Raw genomic sequence first — 21,616 nt, 5'->3', positions numbered from 1 at the left:
TAGGGTTAGGCAATAGGGTTAGGCAATAGGGTTAGGCAATAGGGTTAGGCAATAGGGTTAGGCAATAGGGTTAGGCAATAGGGTTAGGCAATAGGGTTAGGCAATAGGGTTAGGCAATAGGGTTAGGCAATAGGGTTAGGCAATAGGGTTAGGCAATAGGGTTAGGCAATAGGGTTAGGCAATAGGGTTAGGCAATAGGGTTAGGCAATAGGGTTAGGCAATAGGGTTAGGCAATAGGGTTAGGCAATAGGGTTAGGCAATAGGGTTAGGCAATAGGGTTAGGCAATAGGGTTAGGCAATAGGGTTAGGCAATAGGGTTAGGCAATAGGGTTAGGCAATAGGGTTAGGCAATAGGGTTAGGCAATAGGGTTAGGCAATAGGGTTAGGCAATAGGGTTAGGCAATAGGGTTAGGCAATAGGGTTAGGCAATAGGGTTAGGCAATAGGGTTAGGCAATAGGGTTAGGCAATAGGGTTAGGCAATAGGGTTAGGCAATAGGGTTAGGCAATAGGGTTAGGCAATAGGGTTAGGCAATAGGGTTAGGCAATAGGGTTAGGCAATAGGGTTAGGCAATAGGGTTAGGCAATAGGGTTAGGCAATAGGGTTAGGCAATAGGGTTAGGCAATAGGGTTAGGCAATAGGGTTAGGCAATAGGGTTAGGCAATAGGGTTAGGCAATAGGGTTAGGCAATAGGGTTAGGCAATAGGGTTAGGCAATAGGGTTAGGCAATAGGGTTAGGCAATAGGGTTAGGCAATAGGGTTAGGCAATAGGGTTAGGCAATAGGGTTAGGCAATAGGGTTAGGCAATAGGGTTAGGCAATAGGGTTAGGCAATAGGGTTAGGCAATAGGGTTAGGCAATAGGGTTAGGCAATAGGGTTAGGCAATAGGGTTAGGCAATAGGGTTAGGCAATAGGGTTAGGCAATAGGGTTAGGCAATAGGGTTAGGCAATAGGGTTAGGCAATAGGGTTAGGCAATAGGGTTAGGCAATAGGGTTAGGCAATAGGGTTAGGCAATAGGGTTAGGCAATAGGGTTAGGCAATAGGGTTAGGCAATAGGGTTAGGCAATAGGGTTAGGCAATAGGGTTAGGCAATAGGGTTAGGCAATAGGGTTAGGCAATAGGGTTAGGCAATAGGGTTAGGCAATAGGGTTAGGCAATAGGGTTAGGCAATAGGGTTAGGCAATAGGGTTAGGCAATAGGGTTAGGCAATAGGGTTAGGCAATAGGGTTAGGCAATAGGGTTAGGCAATAGGGTTAGGCAATAGGGTTAGGCAATAGGGTTAGGCAATAGGGTTAGGCAATAGGGTTAGGCAATAGGGTTAGGCAATAGGGTTAGGCAATAGGGTTAGGCAATAGGGTTAGGCAATAGGGTTAGGCAATAGGGTTAGGCAATAGGGTTAGGCAATAGGGTTAGGCAATAGGGTTAGGCAATAGGGTTAGGCAATAGGGTTAGGCAATAGGGTTAGGCAATAGGGTTAGGCAATAGGGTTAGGCAATAGGGTTAGGCAATAGGGTTAGGCAATAGGGTTAGGCAATAGGGTTAGGCAATAGGGTTAGGCAATAGGGTTAGGCAATAGGGTTAGGCAATAGGGTTAGGCAATAGGGTTAGGCAATAGGGTTAGGCAATAGGGTTAGGCAATAGGGTTAGGCAATAGGGTTAGGCAATAGGGTTAGGCAATAGGGTTAGGCAATAGGGTTAGGCAATAGGGTTAGGCAATAGGGTTAGGCAATAGGGTTAGGCAATAGGGTTAGGGAATAGGGTTAGGGAATAGGGTTAGGGAATAGGGTTAGGGAATAGGGTTAGGGAATAGGGTTAGGGAATAGGGTTAGGGAATAGGGTTAGGGAATAGGGTTAGGGAATAGGGTTAGGGAATAGGGTTAGGGAATAGGGTTAGGGAATAGGGTTAGGGAATAGGGTTAGGGAATAGGGTTAGGGAATAGGGTTAGGGAATAGGGTTAGGGAATAGGGTTAGGGTTAGGGTTAGGGGTTAGGGTTAGGGTTAGGGTTAGGGTTAGGGTTAGGGTAAGGGTTAGGGTTAGGGTTAGGGTTAGGGTAAGGGTTAGGGTTAGGGTTAGGGTTAGGGTTAGGGTTAGGGTTAGGGTTAGGGTTAGGGTTAGGGTTAGGGTTAGGGTTAGGGTTAGGGTTAGGGTTAGGGTTAGGGTTAGGGTTAGGGTTAGGGTTAGGGTTAGGGTTAGGGTTAGGGTTAGGGTTAGGGTTAGGGTTAGGGTTTGGTTTAGGGTTAGGGTTAGGGTTGGCACATGAGGGTTAAAGTTAGCTCAGTCAGTAGAATGCAAGAGTTTTAATATCACGGTTGTGGGTTCAAGCCCCACATTGAGTATATTGCTCACTTAAACTGACATTTTCATGTTCATATAACCCACGATTATCTTTTTTTAGGAGAAATTCACAGAATTTTCTTAGATTTCCTTTATTTTACTACCAAAACTGCAAATGTGAATGGCCTCGTTAGCTCAGTTGGTAAAGCATGAGACTCAATCTCAATTTTGTGGGTTAGAGCCCCACATAGGGTGTGTCCTTCAATGCATCCTCCATTTTCATGGTCATATCAACCATGATTAACTTTTTTTGACAAGAACTTCACAGAATTTCCATTGAGTCTTTTTAACTACCAAAACTGTGGCATTGAAAAGCATGGTTGGCTAAGTTGATAGAGCATGAGACTGTTATTCTCAGGGTTGTGGGTTAGAGCCCCACATTGGGTATGTCAATTGCTCTAACCTACATTTGCACGGTCATATCACCAATGATTAACTTTTTTGACGATGAATTCGGGTTAGGGTTGGGGTTGGGTTTAGGCTTGAGTTATGATATGGATTAGTGTAAGCTCAGTCAGTAGAACATGAGACTCTGAATTTTGGGCTCGTGGGTTTGAGCCCCACATTGGGTGTGTCCCTCACTATCATCTACATCAGTGATTTTCAAACTTTTTTGGCCACCGCCCCCTTCACCGCCGGGCCAAAATGCCAACGCCCCCCTCTTTACCCCTTTCCAACGAACGCTAGAACGACTATATTGCTAAATGTCACAAGAATTGGTTGATTCTTCAATCACAAACAGTTTGAAGACTAAAAAAAACAATTTTAATAAACAAAAATGGTTATCATTTATTCTTCAATTACAACACCTTGAACTGAACTTGAAATAAATTGTAAAACTGAACGAGTAACCATTAACAACTGCCCTGCCTAATGAGATGGGTGGGCTTGGTGCATTGCAATCAGACTGTCAACATCAGGATGAAGGTTTGTCAGGAGCAGTCTCAGATCACCGCGCTCTGTGATGTTAAGTTTGTTTCTTTGTTTGGTGAGGAGCCTTGTCACAGCGCTGAACCCCCTTTCAACCAGGTAGGAAGTCGGAAAAGCAATGAAAAACAACTTGATGGCTTTCCATAGGGTTGGATAGCGTTTTGGGATCGCTGTTTGCATCCAAAAGGCTTGGTAAGAGGTTTTGAACTTTGGTTTCAGATCCTCATCATTTTGCAAACTTACAAGTTCCTCTTCTAGATGGGTTGGCACTTCTGTGCTGGGTTCAGTGAACGGATCGATCACCCAATCAGGGATTTCAAGAGAAAATATGTCGTTAAATCTGACTGACATATCCCTGTAGAGTTCCGCTAAATGAGCGCAGTACAATTTTTCCGGTCTTTCTACAAACACCAACGTCACATTTTACTGTAATTGCTCCATCGCCCCCTTCACTATTTCAACGCCCCCCATTCGCCTGTTTATTCGTCAGCGCCCCCCTGAAAGTTCACACCAGCCCCCGAGGGGCGGTACCGCCCACTTTGAAAACCACTGATCTACATTTTCATGGTCATATCACCCATGCTTAGCCTTTTTGAGGTGAAAAACACGGAATTTTCTCAGATTTTTTTTATTTAATTACCAAAAATGCTGCAAAGAAGGCCCGGTTGGCTGAGTCGGAAGAGCATCAGACTCTTAATCTCAGGGTTTTGAGCCCCACATTAGGTGTATCCTTCACTGTATCCTCCATTTTTCATGGTTATATCTCCCATGATTAACTGTTTTGAGAAGAAATTCACAGAATTCTCATGATATTTTTTTAACTACCAAAATACAGGAAGTGTCACACCCGGTTAGCTCAGTTGGTAGAGCATGAGACTCTTAATCTCAGGGTCGTGGGTTCAAGCCCCACATTGGGTGAACCTGTCACTTTTACCTACATTTACATGGTCATATCACCCATGATTAATTTTATGAGGGGAAATTCTGGTTAGGGTAAGGGTTGAGTTATGGTTAGGGTTAGGGTTGAGTTATGGTTAGGGTTAGGGTTGAGTTATGGTTAGGATTGAGTTAGGATTAGGGTAAGTGTTTCAGGGTCAGGATTAGCTCAGTCAAGAGAACATGAGACTCTAAATCTTAGCGTTGTTGAATTAAGACCCACAATGGGTGAATTCCTATCTTAACCTATGCATTCATATAATCCCTGATTAGCTTTTTTGAGGAGAAATTCACTGTATTTTCTTAGATCTCTTTTATTTAACTACCAAAAATACTGCTGTAGAAGGCCTGGTTAGCTCAGTCGGTAAAAGATGAGACCAATAATCTCAGGGTTGGGGGTTCAAGCTCTACATTGGGTACGTTATTCACTGTAACCTCCATTTTTCACAGTCATATCACCCATGATTAACTTTTTTGATCAGAAATTCACAGAATTCTCAAATCAGTAGTTTCATACCCGGTTAGCTCAGTTGGCAGAGCATGAGACTCTTAATCTCAGGGTCGTGGGTTCGAGCCCCACATTGGGTGTTTCCTTCACTGCTACCTACATTTGGATGGTCATATCACCCATGATTAACTTTTTTGAGGAGAAATGAACAGTATTTTCATAGAATTCCTGAACTACCAAAAATGAAGCTGTTGAAGGCCCGGTTAGCTCAGTTGGTTGAGCATGACACTCTAAATCTCAGGGTGGAAGGATTGAGCACCACATTGTGTATGTCTGTCACTGTAACCTCCGTTTGTATGGTCCCCTCACCCATGATTAACTTTTTGGAGTGGAAATTCAGGTTTGGGTTGAGTTAGGATTAGTGTCAAGGTCAGGGTAAGTGTTAGGGTTAGGGAATAGGGTTAGGGAATAGGGTTAGGGAATAGGGTTAGGGAATAGGGTTAGGGAATAGGGTTAGGGAATAGGGTTAGGGAATAGGGTTAGGGAATAGGGTTAGGGAATAGGGTTAGGGAATAGGGTTAGGGAATAGGGTTAGGGAATAGGGTTAGGCAATAGGGTTAGGCAATAGGGTTAGGCAATAGGGTTAGGCAATAGGGTTAGGCAATAGGGTTAGGCAATAGGGTTAGGCAATAGGGTTAGGCAATAGGGTTAGGCAATAGGGTTAGGCAATAGGGTTAGGCAATAGGGTTAGGCAATAGGGTTAGGCAATAGGGTTAGGCAATAGGGTTAGGCAATAGGGTTAGGCAATAGGGTTAGGCAATAGGGTTAGGCAATAGGGTTAGGCAATAGGGTTAGGCAATAGGGTTAGGCAATAGGGTTAGGCAATAGGGTTAGGCAATAGGGTTAGGCAATAGGGTTAGGCAATAGGGTTAGGCAATAGGGTTAGGCAATAGGGTTAGGCAATAGGGTTAGGCAATAGGGTTAGGCAATAGGGTTAGGCAATAGGGTTAGGCAATAGGGTTAGGCAATAGGGTTAGGCAATAGGGTTAGGCAATAGGGTTAGGCAATAGGGTTAGGCAATAGGGTTAGGCAATAGGGTTAGGCAATAGGGTTAGGCAATAGGGTTAGGCAATAGGGTTAGGCAATAGGGTTAGGCAATAGGGTTAGGCAATAGGGTTAGGCAATAGGGTTAGGCAATAGGGTTAGGCAATAGGGTTAGGCAATAGGGTTAGGCAATAGGGTTAGGCAATAGGGTTAGGCAATAGGGTTAGGCAATAGGGTTAGGCAATAGGGTTAGGCAATAGGGTTAGGCAATAGGGTTAGGCAATAGGGTTAGGCAATAGGGTTAGGCAATAGGGTTAGGCAATAGGGTTAGGCAATAGGGTTAGGCAATAGGGTTAGGCAATAGGGTTAGGCAATAGGGTTAGGCAATAGGGTTAGGCAATAGGGTTAGGCAATAGGGTTAGGCAATAGGGTTAGGCAATAGGGTTAGGCAATAGGGTTAGGCAATAGGGTTAGGCAATAGGGTTAGGCAATAGGGTTAGGCAATAGGGTTAGGCAATAGGGTTAGGCAATAGGGTTAGGCAATAGGGTTAGGCAATAGGGTTAGGCAATAGGGTTAGGCAATAGGGTTAGGCAATAGGGTTAGGCAATAGGGTTAGGCAATAGGGTTAGGCAATAGGGTTAGGCAATAGGGTTAGGCAATAGGGTTAGGCAATAGGGTTAGGCAATAGGGTTAGGCAATAGGGTTAGGCAATAGGGTTAGGCAATAGGGTTAGGCAATAGGGTTAGGCAATAGGGTTAGGCAATAGGGTTAGGCAATAGGGTTAGGCAATAGGGTTAGGCAATAGGGTTAGGCAATAGGGTTAGGCAATAGGGTTAGGCAATAGGGTTAGGCAATAGGGTTAGGCAATAGGGTTAGGCAATAGGGTTAGGCAATAGGGTTAGGCAATAGGGTTAGGCAATAGGGTTAGGCAATAGGGTTAGGCAATAGGGTTAGGCAATAGGGTTAGGCAATAGGGTTAGGCAATAGGGTTAGGCAATAGGGTTAGGCAATAGGGTTAGGCAATAGGGTTAGGCAATAGGGTTAGGCAATAGGGTTAGGCAATAGGGTTAGGCAATAGGGTTAGGCAATAGGGTTAGGCAATAGGGTTAGGCAATAGGGTTAGGCAATAGGGTTAGGCAATAGGGTTAGGCAATAGGGTTAGGCAATAGGGTTAGGCAATAGGGTTAGGCAATAGGGTTAGGCAATAGGGTTAGGCAATAGGGTTAGGCAATAGGGTTAGGCAATAGGGTTAGGCAATAGGGTTAGGCAATAGGGTTAGGCAATAGGGTTAGGCAATAGGGTTAGGCAATAGGGTTAGGCAATAGGGTTAGGCAATAGGGTTAGGCAATAGGGTTAGGCAATAGGGTTAGGCAATAGGGTTAGGCAATAGGGTTAGGCAATAGGGTTAGGCAATAGGGTTAGGCAATAGGGTTAGGCAATAGGGTTAGGCAATAGGGTTAGGCAATAGGGTTAGGCAATAGGGTTAGGCAATAGGGTTAGGCAATAGGGTTAGGCAATAGGGTTAGGCAATAGGGTTAGGCAATAGGGTTAGGCAATAGGGTTAGGCAATAGGGTTAGGCAATAGGGTTAGGCAATAGGGTTAGGCAATAGGGTTAGGCAATAGGGTTAGGCAATAGGGTTAGGCAATAGGGTTAGGCAATAGGGTTAGGCAATAGGGTTAGGCAATAGGGTTAGGCAATAGGGTTAGGCAATAGGGTTAGGCAATAGGGTTAGGCAATAGGGTTAGGCAATAGGGTTAGGCAATAGGGTTAGGCAATAGGGTTAGGCAATAGGGTTAGGCAATAGGGTTAGGCAATAGGGTTAGGCAATAGGGTTAGGCAATAGGGTTAGGCAATAGGGTTAGGCAATAGGGTTAGGCAATAGGGTTAGGCAATAGGGTTAGGCAATAGGGTTAGGCAATAGGGTTAGGCAATAGGGTTAGGCAATAGGGTTAGGCAATAGGGTTAGGCAATAGGGTTAGGCAATAGGGTTAGGCAATAGGGTTAGGCAATAGGGTTAGGCAATAGGGTTAGGCAATAGGGTTAGGCAATAGGGTTAGGCAATAGGGTTAGGCAATAGGGTTAGGCAATAGGGTTAGGCAATAGGGTTAGGCAATAGGGTTAGGCAATAGGGTTAGGCAATAGGGTTAGGCAATAGGGTTAGGCAATAGGGTTAGGCAATAGGGTTAGGCAATAGGGTTAGGCAATAGGGTTAGGCAATAGGGTTAGGCAATAGGGTTAGGCAATAGGGTTAGGCAATAGGGTTAGGCAATAGGGTTAGGCAATAGGGTTAGGCAATAGGGTTAGGCAATAGGGTTAGGCAATAGGGTTAGGCAATAGGGTTAGGCAATAGGGTTAGGCAATAGGGTTAGGCAATAGGGTTAGGCAATAGGGTTAGGCAATAGGGTTAGGCAATAGGGTTAGGCAATAGGGTTAGGCAATAGGGTTAGGCAATAGGGTTAGGCAATAGGGTTAGGCAATAGGGTTAGGCAATAGGGTTAGGCAATAGGGTTAGGCAATAGGGTTAGGCAATAGGGTTAGGCAATAGGGTTAGGCAATAGGGTTAGGCAATAGGGTTAGGCAATAGGGTTAGGCAATAGGGTTAGGCAATAGGGTTAGGCAATAGGGTTAGGCAATAGGGTTAGGCAATAGGGTTAGGCAATAGGGTTAGGCAATAGGGTTAGGCAATAGGGTTAGGCAATAGGGTTAGGCAATAGGGTTAGGCAATAGGGTTAGGCAATAGGGTTAGGCAATAGGGTTAGGCAATAGGGTTAGGCAATAGGGTTAGGCAATAGGGTTAGGCAATAGGGTTAGGCAATAGGGTTAGGCAATAGGGTTAGGCAATAGGGTTAGGCAATAGGGTTAGGCAATAGGGTTAGGCAATAGGGTTAGGCAATAGGGTTAGGCAATAGGGTTAGGCAATAGGGTTAGGCAATAGGGTTAGGCAATAGGGTTAGGCAATAGGGTTAGGCAATAGGGTTAGGCAATAGGGTTAGGCAATAGGGTTAGGCAATAGGGTTAGGCAATAGGGTTAGGCAATAGGGTTAGGCAATAGGGTTAGGCAATAGGGTTAGGCAATAGGGTTAGGCAATAGGGTTAGGCAATAGGGTTAGGCAATAGGGTTAGGCAATAGGGTTAGGCAATAGGGTTAGGCAATAGGGTTAGGCAATAGGGTTAGGCAATAGGGTTAGGCAATAGGGTTAGGCAATAGGGTTAGGCAATAGGGTTAGGCAATAGGGTTAGGCAATAGGGTTAGGCAATAGGGTTAGGCAATAGGGTTAGGCAATAGGGTTAGGCAATAGGGTTAGGCAATAGGGTTAGGCAATAGGGTTAGGCAATAGGGTTAGGCAATAGGGTTAGGCAATAGGGTTAGGCAATAGGGTTAGGCAATAGGGTTAGGCAATAGGGTTAGGCAATAGGGTTAGGCAATAGGGTTAGGCAATAGGGTTAGGCAATAGGGTTAGGCAATAGGGTTAGGCAATAGGGTTAGGGAATAGGGTTAGGGAATAGGGTTAGGGAATAGGGTTAGGGAATAGGGTTAGGGAATAGGGTTAGGGAATAGGGTTAGGGAATAGGGTTAGGGAATAGGGTTAGGGAATAGGGTTAGGGAATAGGGTTAGGGAATAGGGTTAGGGAATAGGGTTAGGGAATAGGGTTAGGGAATAGGGTTAGGGAATAGGGTTAGGGAATAGGGTTAGGGAATAGGGTTAGGGAATAGGGTTAGGGAATAGGGTTAGGGAATAGGGTTAGGGAATAGGGTTAGGGAATAGGGTTAGGGAATAGGGTTAGGGAATAGGGTTAGGGAATAGGGTTAGGGAATAGGGTTAGGGAATAGGGTTAGGGAATAGGGTTAGGGAATAGGGTTAGGGAATAGGGTTAGGGAATAGGGTTAGGGAATAGGGTTAGGGAATAGGGTTAGGGAATAGGGTTAGGGAATAGGGTTAGGGAATAGGGTTAGGGAATAGGGTTAGGGAATAGGGTTAGGGAATAGGGTTAGGGAATAGGGTTAGGGAATAGGGTTAGGGAATAGGGTTAGGGAATAGGGTTAGGGAATAGGGTTAGGGAATAGGGTTAGGGAATAGGGTTAGGGAATAGGGTTAGGGAATAGGGTTAGGGAATAGGGTTAGGGAATAGGGTTAGGGAATAGGGTTAGGGAATAGGGTTAGGGAATAGGGTTAGGGAATAGGGTTAGGGAATAGGGTTAGGGAATAGGGTTAGGGAATAGGGTTAGGGAATAGGGTTAGGGAATAGGGTTAGGGAATAGGGTTAGGGAATAGGGTTAGGGAATAGGGTTAGGGAATAGGGTTAGGGAATAGGGTTAGGGAATAGGGTTAGGGAATAGGGTTAGGGAATAGGGTTAGGGAATAGGGTTAGGGAATAGGGTTAGGGAATAGGGTTAGGGAATAGGGTTAGGGAATAGGGTTAGGGAATAGGGTTAGGGAATAGGGTTAGGGAATAGGGTTAGGGAATAGGGTTAGGGAATAGGGTTAGGGAATAGGGTTAGGGAATAGGGTTAGGGAATAGGGTTAGGGAATAGGGTTAGGGAATAGGGTTAGGGAATAGGGTTAGGGAATAGGGTTAGGGAATAGGGTTAGGGAATAGGGTTAGGGAATAGGGTTAGGGAATAGGGTTAGGGAATAGGGTTAGGGAATAGGGTTAGCGTTAGGGTTAGGAGGGGTTAGGGTTAGGGGTTAGGGTTAGGGTTAGGGTTAGGGTTAGGGTAAGGGTTAGGGTTAGGGTTAGGGTTAGGGTTAGGGTTAGGGTTAGGGTTAGGGTTTGGTTTAGGGTTAGGGTTAGGGTTGGCACATGAGGGTTAAAGTTAGCTCAGTCAGTAGAATGCAAGAGTTTTAATATCACGGTTGTGGGTTCAAGCCCCACATTGAGTATATTGCTCACTTAAACTGACATTTTCATGTTCATATAACCCACGATTATCTTTTTTTAGGAGAAATTCACAGAATTTTCTTAGATTTCCTTTATTTTACTACCAAAACTGCAAATGTGAATGGCCTCGTTAGCTCAGTTGGTAAAGCATGAGACTCAATCTCAATTTTGTGGGTTAGAGCCCCACATAGGGTGTGTCCTTCAATGCATCCTCCATTTTCATGGTCATATCAACCATGATTAACTTTTTTTGACAAGAACTTCACAGAATTTCCATTGAGTCTTTTTAACTACCAAAACTGTGGCATCGAAAAGCATGGTTGGCTAAGTTGATAGAGCATGAGACTGTTATTCTCAGGGTTGTGGGTTAGAGCCCCACATTGGGTATGTCAGTTGCTCTAACCTACATTTGCACGGTCATATCACCAATGATTAACTTTTTTGACGATGAATTCGGGTTAGGGTTGGGGTTGGGTTTAGGCTTGAGTTATGATATGGATTAGTGTAAGCTCAGTCAGTAGAACATGAGACTCTGAATTTTGGGCTCGTGGGTTTGAGCCCCACATTGGGTGTGTCCCTCACTATCATCTACATCAGTGATTTTCAAACTTTTTTGGCCACCGCCCCCTTCACCGCCGGGCCAAAATGCCAACGCCCCCCTCTTTACCCCTTTCCAACGAACGCTAGAACGACTATATTGCTAAATGTCACAAGAATTGGTTGATTCTTCAATCACAAACAGTTTGAAGACTAAAAAAAACAATTTTAATAAACAAAAATGGTTATCATTTATTCTTCAATTACAACACCTTGAACTGAACTTGAAATAAATTGTAAAACTGAACGAGTAACCATTAACAACTGTCCTGCCTAATGAGATGGGTGGGCTTGGTGCATTGCAATCAGACTGTCAACATCAGGATGAAGGTTTGTCAGGAGCAGTCTCAGATCACCGCGCTCTGTGATGTTAAGTTTGTTTCTTTGTTTGGTGAGGAGCCTTGTCACAGCGCTGAACCCCCTTTCAACCAGGTAGGAAGTCGGAAAAGCAATGAAAAACAACTTGATGGCTTTCCATAGGGTTGGATAGCGTTTTGGGATCGCTGTTTGCATCCAAAAGGCTTGGTAAGAGGTTTTGAACTTTGGTTTCAGATCCTCATCCTTTTGCAAACTTACAAGTTCCTCATCTAGATGGGTTGGCACTTCTGTGCTGGGTTCAGTGAACGGATCGATCACCCAATCAGGGATTTCAAGAGAAAATATGTCGTTAAATCTGACTGACATATCCCTGTAGAGTTCCGCTAAATGAGCGCAGTACAATTTTTCCGGTCTTTCTACAAACACCAACGTCACATTTTACTGTAATTGCTCCATCGCCCCCTTCACTATTTCAACGCCCCCCATTCGCCTGTTTATTCGTCAGCGCCCCCCTGAAAGTTCACACCAGCCCCCGAGGGGCGGTACCGCCCACTTTGAAAACCACTGATCTACATTTTCATGGTCATATCACCCATGCTTAGCCTTTTTGAGGTGAAAAACACGGAATTTTCTCAGATTTTTTTTATTTAATTACCAAAAATGCTGCAAAGAAGGCCCGGTTGGCTGAGTCGGAAGAGCATCAGACTCTTAATCTCAGGGTTTTGAGCCCCACATTAGGTGTATCCTTCACTGTATCCTCCATTTTTCATGGTTATATCTCCCATGATTAACTGTTTTGAGAAGAAATTCACAGAATTCTCATGATATTTTTTTAACTACCAAAATACAGGAAGTGTCACACCCGGTTAGCTCAGTTGGTAGAGCATGAGACTCTTAATCTCAGGGTCGTGGGTTCAAGCCCCACATTGGGTGAACCTGTCACTTTTACCTACATATACATGGTCATATCACCCATGATTAATTTTATGAGGGGAAATTCTGGTTAGGGTAAGGGTTGAGTTATGGTTAGGGTTAGGGTTGAGTTATGGTTAGGGTTAGGGTTGAGTTATGGTTAGGATTGAGTTAGGATTAGGGTAAGTGTTTCAGGGTCAGGATTAGCTCAGTCAAGAGAACATGAGACTCTAAATCTTAGCGTTGTTGAATTAAGACCCACAATGGGTGAATTCCTATCTTAACCTATGCATTCATATAATCCCTGATTAGCTTTTTTGAGGAGAAATTCACTGTATTTTCTTAGATCTCTTTTATTTAACTACCAAAAATACTGCTGTAGAAGGCCTGGTTAGCTCAGTCGGTAAAAGATGAGACCAATAATCTCAGGGTTGGGGGTTCAAGCTCTACATTGGGTACGTTATTCACTGTAACCTCCTTTTTTCACAGTCATATCACCCATGATTAACTTTTTTGATCAGAAATTCACAGAATTCTCAAATCTGTAGTTTCATACCCGGTTAGCTCAGTTGGCAGAGCATGAGACTCTTAATCTCAGGGTCGTGGGTTCGAGCCCCACATTGGGTGTTTCCTTCACTGCTACCTACATTTGGATGGTCATATCACCCATGATTAACTTTTTTGAGGAGAAATGAACAGTATTTTCATAGAATTCCTGAACTACCAAAAATGAAGCTGTTGAAGGCCCGGTTAGCTCAGTTGGTTGAGCATGACACTCTAAATCTCAGGGTGGAAGGATTGAGCACCACATTGTGTATGTCTGTCACTGTAACCTCCGTTTGTATGGTCCCCTCACCCATGATTAACTTTTTGGAGTGGAAATTCAGGTTTGGGTTGAGTTAGGATTAGTGTCAAGGTCAGGGTAAGTGTTAGGGTTAGGGAATAGGGTTAGGGAATAGGGTTAGGGAATAGGGTTAGGGAATAGGGTTAGGGAATAGGGTTAGGGAATAGGGTTAGGGAATAGGGTTAGGGAATAGGGTTAGGGAATAGGGTTAGGGAATAGGGTTAGGGAATAGGGTTAGGGAATAGGGTTAGGGAATAGGGTTAGGGAATAGGGTTAGGGAATAGGGTTAGGGAATAGGGTTAGGGAATAGGGTTAGGGAATAGGGTTAGGCTATAGGGTTAGGCAATAGGGTTAGGCAATAGGGTTAGGCAATAGGGTTAGGCAATAGGGTTAGGCAATAGGGTTAGGCAATAGGGTTAGGCAATAGGGTTAGGCAATAGGGTTAGGCAATAGGGTTAGGCAATAGGGTTAGGCAATAGGGTTAGGCAATAGGGTTAGGCAATAGGGTTAGGCAATAGGGTTAGGCAATAGGGTTAGGCAATAGGGTTAGGCAATAGGGTTAGGCAATAGGGTTAGGCAATAGGGTTAGGCAATAGGGTTAGGCAATAGGGTTAGGCAATAGGGTTAGGCAATAGGGTTAGGCAATAGGGTTAGGCAATAGGGTTAGGCAATAGGGTTAGGCAATAGGGTTAGGCAATAGGGTTAGGCAATAGGGTTAGGCAATAGGGTTAGGCAATAGGGTTAGGCAATAGGGTTAGGCAATAGGGTTAGGCAATAGGGTTAGGCAATAGGGTTAGGCAATAGGGTTAGGCAATAGGGTTAGGCAATAGGGTTAGGCAATAGGGTTAGGCAATAGGGTTAGGCAATAGGGTTAGGCAATAGGGTTAGGCAATAGGGTTAGGCAATAGGGTTAGGCAATAGGGTTAGGCAATAGGGTTAGGCAATAGGGTTAGGCAATAGGGTTAGGCAATAGGGTTAGGCAATAGGGTTAGGCAATAGGGTTAGGCAATAGGGTTAGGCAATAGGGTTAGGCAATAGGGTTAGGCAATAGGGTTAGGCAATAGGGTTAGGCAATAGGGTTAGGCAATAGGGTTAGGCAATAGGGTTAGGCAATAGGGTTAGGCAATAGGGTTAGGCAATAGGGTTAGGCAATAGGGTTAGGCAATAGGGTTAGGCAATAGGGTTAGGCAATAGGGTTAGGCAATAGGGTTAGGCAATAGGGTTAGGCAATAGGGTTAGGCAATAGGGTTAGGCAATAGGGTTAGGCAATAGGGTTAGGCAATAGGGTTAGGCAATAGGGTTAGGCAATAGGGTTAGGCAATAGGGTTAGGCAATAGGGTTAGGCAATAGGGTTAGGCAATAGGGTTAGGCAATAGGGTTAGGCAATAGGGTTAGGCAATAGGGTTAGGCAATAGGGTTAGGCAATAGGGTTAGGCAATAGGGTTAGGCAATAGGGTTAGGCAATAGGGTTAGGCAATAGGGTTAGGCAATAGGGTTAGGCAATAGGGTTAGGCAATAGGGTTAGGCAATAGGGTTAGGCAATAGGGTTAGGCAATAGGGTTAGGCAATAGGGTTAGGCAATAGGGTTAGGCAATAGGGTTAGGCAATAGGGTTAGGCAATAGGGTTAGGCAATAGGGTTAGGCAATAGGGTTAGGCAATAGGGTTAGGGAATAGGGTTAGGGAATAGGGTTAGGGAATAGGGTTAGGGAATAGGGTTAGGGAATAGGGTTAGGGAATAGGGTTAGGGAATAGGGTTAGGGAATAGGGTTAGGGAATAGGGTTAGGGAATAGGGTTAGGGAATAGGGTTAGGGAATAGGGTTAGGGAATAGGGTTAGGGAATAGGGTTAGGGAATAGGGTTAGGGAATAGGGTTAGGGAATAGGGTTAGGGAATAGGGTTAGGGAATAGGGTTAGGGAATAGGGTTAGGGAATAGGGTTAGGGAATAGGGTTAGGGAATAGGGTTAGGGAATAGGGTTAGGGAATAGGGTTGGGGAATAGGGTTAGGGAATAGGGTTAGGGAATAGGGTTAGGGAATAGGGTTAGGGAATAGGGTTAGGGAATAGGGTTAGCGTTAGGGTTAGGAGGGGTTAGGGTTAGGGGTTAGGGTTAGGGTTAGGGTAAGGGTAAGGGTTAGGGTTAGGGTTAGGGTTAGGGTTAGGGTTTGGTTTAGGGTTAGGGTTAGGGTTGGCACATGAGGGTTAAAGTTAGCTCAGTCAGTAGAATGCAAGAGTTTTAATATCAGGGTTGTGGGTTCAAGCCCCACATTGAGTATATTGCTCACTTAAACTGACATTTTCATGTTCATATAACCCACGATTATCTTTTTTTAGGAGAAATTCACAGAATTTTCTTAGATTTCCTTTATTTTACTACCAAAACTGCAAATGTGAATGGCCTCGTTAGCTCAGTTGGTAAAGCATGAGACTCAATCTCAATTTTGTGGGTTAGAGCCCCACATAGGGTGTGTCCTTCAATGCATCCTCCATTTTCATGGTCATATCAACCATGATTAACTTTTTTTGACAAGAACTTCACAGAATTTCCATTGAGTCTTTTTAACTACCAAAACTGTGGCATCGAAAAGCATGGTTGGCTAAGTTGATAGAGCATGAGACTGTTATTCTCAGGGTTGTGGGTTAGAGCCCCACATTGGGTATGTCAGTTGCTCTAACCTACATTTGCACGGTCATATCACCAATGATTAACTTTTTTGACGATGAATTCGGGTTAGGGTTGGGGTTGGGTTTAGGCTTGAGTTATGATATGGATTAGTGTAAGCTCAGTCAGTAGAACATGAGACTCTGAATTTTGGGCTCGTGGGTTTGAGCCCCACATTGGGTGTGTCCCTCACTATCATCTACATCAGTGATTTTCAAACTTTTTTGGCCACCGCCCCCTTCACCGCCGGGCCAAAATGCCAACGCCCCCCTCTTTACCCCTTTCCAACGAACGCTAGAACGACTATATTGCTAAATGTCACAAGAATTGGTTGATTCTTCAATCACAAACAGTTTGAAGACTAAAAAAAACAATTTTAATAAACAAAAATGGTTATCATTTATTCTTCAATTACAACACCTTGAACTGAACTTGAAATAAATTGTAAAACTGAACGAGTAACCATTAACAACTGTCCTGCCTAATGAGATGGGTGGGCTTGGTGCATTGCAATCAGACTGTCAACATCAGGATGAAGGTTTGTCAGGAGCAGTCTCAGATCACCGCGCTCTGTGATGTTAAGTTTGTTTCTTTGTTTGGTGAGGAGCCTTGTCACAGCGCTGAACCCCCTTTCAACCAGGTAGGAAGTCGGAAAAGCAATGAAAAACAACTTGATGGCTTTCCATAGGGTTGGATAGCGTTTTGGGATCGCTGTTTGCATCCAAAAGGCTTGGTAAGAGGTTTTGAACTTTGGTTTCAGATCCTCATCCTTTTGCAAACTTACAAGTTCCTCATCTAGATGGGTTGGCACTTCTGTGCTGGGTTCAGTGAACGGATCGATCACCCAATCAGGGATTTCAAGAGAAAATATGTCGTTAAATCTGACTGACATATCCCTGTAGAGTTCCGCTAAATGAGCGCAGTACAATTTTTCCGGTCTTTCTACAAACACCAACGTCACATTTTACTGTAATTGCTCCATCGCCCCCTTCACTATTTCAACGCCCCCCATTCGCCTGTTTATTCGTCAGCGCCCCCCTGAAAGTTCACACCAGCCCCCGAGGGGCGGTACCGCCCACTTTGAAAACCACTGATCTACATTTTCATGGTCATATCACCCATGCTTAGCCTTTTTGAGGTGAAAAACACGGAATTTTCTCAGATTTTTTTTATTTAATTACCAAAAATGCTGCAAAGAAGGCCCGGTTGGCTGAGTCGGAAGAGCATCAGACTCTTAATCTCAGGGTTTTGAGCCCCACATTAGGTGTATCCTTCACTGTATCCTCCATTTTTCATGGTTATATCTCCCATGATTAACTGTTTTGAGAAGAAATTCACAGAATTCTCATGATATTTTTTTAACTACCAAAATACAGGAAGTGTCACACCCGGTTAGCTCAGTTGGTAGAGCATGAGACTCTTAATCTCAGGGTCGTGGGTTCAAGCCCCACATTGGGTGAACCTGTCACTTTTACCTACATTTACATGGTCATATCACCCATGATTAATTTTATGAGGGGAAATTCTGGTTAGGGTAAGGGTTGAGTTATGGTTAGGGTTAGGGTTGAGTTATGGTTAGGGTTAGGGTTGAGTTATGGTTAGGATTGAGTTAGGATTAGGGTAAGTGTTTCAGGGTCAGGATTAGCTCAGTCAAGAGAACATGAGACTCTAAATCTTAGCGTTGTTGAATTAAGACCCACAATGGGTGAATTCCTATCTTAACCTATGCATTCATATAATCCCTGATTAGCTTTTTTGAGGAGAAATTCACTGTATTTTCTTAGATCTCTTTTATTTAACTACCAAAAATACTGCTGTAGAAGGCCTGGTTAGCTCAGTCGGTAAAAGATGAGACCAATAATCTCAGGGTTGGGGGTTCAAGCTCTACATTGGGTACGTTATTCACTGTAACCTCCTTTTTTCACAGTCATATCACCCATGATTAACTTTTTTGATCAGAAATTCACAGAATTCTCAAATCTGTAGTTTCATACCCGGTTAGCTCAGTTGGCAGAGCATGAGACTCTTAATCTCAGGGTCGTGGGTTCGAGCCCCACATTGGGTGTTTCCTTCACTGCTACCTACATTTGGATGGTCATATCACCCATGATTAACTTTTTTGAGGAGAAATGAACAGTATTTTCATAGAATTCCTGAACTACCAAAAATGAAGCTGTTGAAGGCCCGGTTAGCTCAGTTGGTTGAGCATGACACTCTAAATCTCAGGGTGGAAGGATTGAGCACCACATTGTGTATGTCTGTCACTGTAACCTCCGTTTGTATGGTCCCCTCACCCATGATTAACTTTTTGGAGTGGAAATTCAGGTTTGGGTTGAGTTAGGATTAGTGTCAAGGTCAGGGTAAGTGTTAGGGTTAGGGAATAGGGTTAGGGAATAGGGTTAGGGAATAGGGTTAGGGAATAGGGTTAGGGAATAGGGTTAGGGAATAGGGTTAGGCAATAGGGTTAGGGAATAGGGTTAGGCAATAGGGTTAGGCAATAGGGTTAGGCAATAGGGTTAGGCAATAGGGTTAGGCAATAGGGTTAGGCAATAGGGTTAGGCAATAGGGTTAGGCAATAGGGTTAGGCAATAGGGTTAGGCAATAGGGTTAGGCAATAGGGTTAGGCAATAGGGTTAGGCAATAGGGTTAGGCAATAGGGTTAGGCAATAGGGTTAGGCAATAGGGTTAGGCAATAGGGTTAGGCAATAGGGTTAGGCAATAGGGTTAGGCAATAGGGTTAGGCAATAGGGTTAGGCAATAGGGTTAGGCAATAGGGTTAGGCAATAGGGTTAGGCAATAGGGTTAGGCAATAGGGTTAGGCAATAGGGTTAGGCAATAGGGTTAGGCAATAGGGTTAGGCAATAGGGTTAGGCAATAGGGTTAGGCAATAGGGTTAGGCAATAGGGTTAGGCAATAGGGTTAGGCAATAGGGTTAGGCAATAGGGTTAGGCAATAGGGTTAGGCAATAGGGTTAGGCAATAGGGTTAGGCAATAGGGTTAGGCAATAGGGTTAGGCAATAGGGTTAGGCAATAGGGTTAGGCAATAGGGTTAGGCAATAGGGTTAGGCAATAGGGTTAGGCAATAGGGTTAGGCAATAGGGTTAGGCAATAGGGTTAGGCAATAGGGTTAGGCAATAGGGTTAGGCAATAGGGTTAGGCAATAGGGTTAGGCAATAGGGTTAGGCAATAGGGTTAGGCAATAGGGTTAGGCAATAGGGTTAGGCAATAGGGTTAGGCAATAGGGTTAGGCAATAGGGTTAGGCAATAGGGTTAGGCAATAGGGTTAGGCAATAGGGTTAGGCAATAGGGTTAGGCAATAGGGTTAGGCAATAGGGTTAGGCAATAGGGTTAGGCAATAGGGTTAGGCAATAGGGTTAGGCAATAGGGTTAGGCAATAGGGTTAGGCAATAGGGTTAGGCAATAGGGTTAGGCAATAGGGTTAGGCAATAGGGTTAGGCAATAGGGTTAGGCAATAGGGTTAGGCAATAGGGTTAGGCAATAGGGTTAGGCAATAGGGTTAGGCAATAGGGTTAGGCAATAGGGTTAGGCAATAGGGTTAGGCAATAGGGTTAGGCAATAGGGTTAGGCAATAGGGTTAGGCAATAGGGTTAGGCAATAGGGTTAGGCAATAGGGTTAGGCAATAGGGTTAGGCAATAGGGTTAGGCAATAGGGTTAGGCAATAGGGTTAGGCAATAGGGTTAGGCAATAGGGTTAGGCAATAGGGTTAGGCAATAGGGTTAGGCAATAGGGTTAGGCAATAGGGTTAGGCAATAGGGTTAGGCAATAGGGTTAGGCAATAGGGTTAGGCAATAGGGTTAGGCAATAGGGTTAGGCAATAGGGTTAGGCAATAGGGTTAGGCAATAGGGTTAGGCAATAGGGTTAGGCAATAGGGTTAGGCAATAGGGTTAGGCAATAGGGTTAGGCAATAGGGTTAGGCAATAGGGTTAGGCAATAGGGTTAGGCAATAGGGTTAGGCAATAGGGTTAGGCAATAGGGTTAGGCAATAGGGTTAGGCAATAGGGTTAGGCAATAGGGTTAGGCAATAGGGTTAGGCAATAGGGTTAGGCAATAGGGTTAGGCAATAGGGTTAGGCAATAGGGTTAGGCAATAGGGTTAGGCAATAGGGTTAGGCAATAGGGTTAGGCAATAGGGTTAGGCAATAGGGTTAGGCAATAGGGTTAGGCAATAGGGTTAGGCAATAGGGTTAGGCAATAGGGTTAGGCAATAGGGTTAGGCAATAGGGTTAGGCAATAGGGTTAGGCAATAGGGTTAGGCAATAGGGTTAGGCAATAGGGTTAGGCAATAGGGTTAGGCAATAGGGTTAGGCAATAGGGTTAGGCAATAGGGTTAGGCAATAGGGTTAGGCAATAGGGTTAGGCAATAGGGTTAGGCAATAGGGTTAGGCAATAGGGTTAGGCAATAGGGTTAGGCAATAGGGTTAGGCAATAGGGTTAGGCAATAGGGTTAGGCAATAGGGTTAGGCAATAGGGTTAGGCAATAGGGTTAGGCAATAGGGTTAGGCAATAGGGTTAGGCAATAGGGTTAGGCAATAGGGTTAGGCAATAGGGTTAGGCAATAGGGTTAGGCAATAGGGTTAGGCAATAGGGTTAGGCAATAGGGTTAGGCAATAGGGTTAGGCAATAGGGTTAGGCAATAGGGTTAGGCAATAGGGTTAGGCAATAGGGTTAGGCAATAGGGTTAGGCAATAGGGTTAGGCAATAGGGTTAGGCAATAGGGTTAGGCAATAGGGTTAGGCAATAGGGTTAGGCAATAGGGTTAGGCAATAGGGTTAGGCAATAGGGTTAGGCAATAGGGTTAGGCAATAGGGTTAGGCAATAGGGTTAGGCAATAGGGTTAGGCAATAGGGTTAGGCAATAGGGTTAGGCAATAGGGTTAGGCAATAGGGTTAGGCAATAGGGTTAGGCAATAGGGTTAGGCAATAGGGTTAGGCAATAGGGTTAGGCAATAGGGTTAGGCAATAGGGTTAGGCAATAGGGTTAGGCAATAGGGTTAGGCAATAGGGTTAGGCAATAGGGTTAGGCAATAGGGTTAGGCAATAGGGTTAGGCAATAGGGTTAGGCAATAGGGTTAGGCAATAGGGTTAGGCAATAGGGTTAGGCAATAGGGTTAGGCAATAGGGTTAGGCAATAGGGTTAGGCAATAGGGTTAGGCAATAGGGTTAGGCAATAGGGTTAGGCAATAGGGTTAGGCAATAGGGTTAGGCAATAGGGTTAGGCAATAGGGTTAGGCAATAGGGTTAGGCAATAGGGTTAGGCAATAGGGTTAGGCAATAGGGTTAGGCAATAGGGTTAGGCAATAGGGTTAGGCAATAGGGTTAGGCAATAGGGTTAGGCAATAGGGTTAGGCAATAGGGTTAGGCAATAGGGTTAGGCAATAGGGTTAGGCAATAGGGTTAGGCAATAGGGTTAGGCAATAGGGTTAGGCAATAGGGTTAGGCAATAGGGTTAGGCAATAGGGTTAGGCAATAGGGTTAGGCAATAGGGTTAGGCAATAGGGTTAGGCAATAGGGTTAGGCAATAGGGTTAGGCAATAGGGTTAGGCAATAGGGTTAGGCAATAGGGTTAGGCAATAGGGTTAGGCAATAGGGTTAGGCAATAGGGTTAGGCAATAGGGTTAGGCAATAGGGTTAGGCAATAGGGTTAGGCAATAGGGTTAGGCAATAGGGTTAGGCAATAGGGTTAGGC

At 44.4% G+C, this 21,616-nt stretch overlaps 1 protein-coding gene and 6 non-coding genes across 7 annotated transcripts in view; 6 read left to right on the top strand and 1 right to left on the bottom strand.

Moving 5' to 3' along the window:
• stpg2 (sperm-tail PG-rich repeat containing 2) overlaps window positions 1–21,616 on the bottom strand; it is an 88,286-nt gene that overhangs the window by 21,010 nt on the left and 45,660 nt on the right. The window lies entirely within an intron of this gene.
• On the top strand, window positions 4,112–4,184 carry trnak-cuu (transfer RNA lysine (anticodon CUU)). The gene has a single exon. It is a non-coding gene; the product is annotated as a tRNA-Lys (tRNA).
• Window positions 4,718–4,790, top strand: trnak-cuu (transfer RNA lysine (anticodon CUU)). Its single transcript has one exon. It is a non-coding gene; the product is annotated as a tRNA-Lys (tRNA).
• trnak-cuu (transfer RNA lysine (anticodon CUU)) lies at window positions 12,354–12,426 on the top strand. Its single transcript has one exon. It is a non-coding gene; the product is annotated as a tRNA-Lys (tRNA).
• trnak-cuu (transfer RNA lysine (anticodon CUU)) lies at window positions 12,960–13,032 on the top strand. Its single transcript has one exon. It is a non-coding gene; the product is annotated as a tRNA-Lys (tRNA).
• trnak-cuu (transfer RNA lysine (anticodon CUU)) lies at window positions 17,296–17,368 on the top strand. The gene has a single exon. It is a non-coding gene; the product is annotated as a tRNA-Lys (tRNA).
• trnak-cuu (transfer RNA lysine (anticodon CUU)) lies at window positions 17,902–17,974 on the top strand. The gene has a single exon. It is a non-coding gene; the product is annotated as a tRNA-Lys (tRNA).

Source organism: Stigmatopora nigra, chromosome 4 (assembly GCF_051989575.1).
Source record: "Stigmatopora nigra isolate UIUO_SnigA chromosome 4, RoL_Snig_1.1, whole genome shotgun sequence".
Classification (NCBI taxonomy): Eukaryota; Metazoa; Chordata; class Actinopteri; order Syngnathiformes; family Syngnathidae; genus Stigmatopora; species Stigmatopora nigra.
This window is presented reverse-complemented; position numbering and strand designations above follow the sequence as displayed.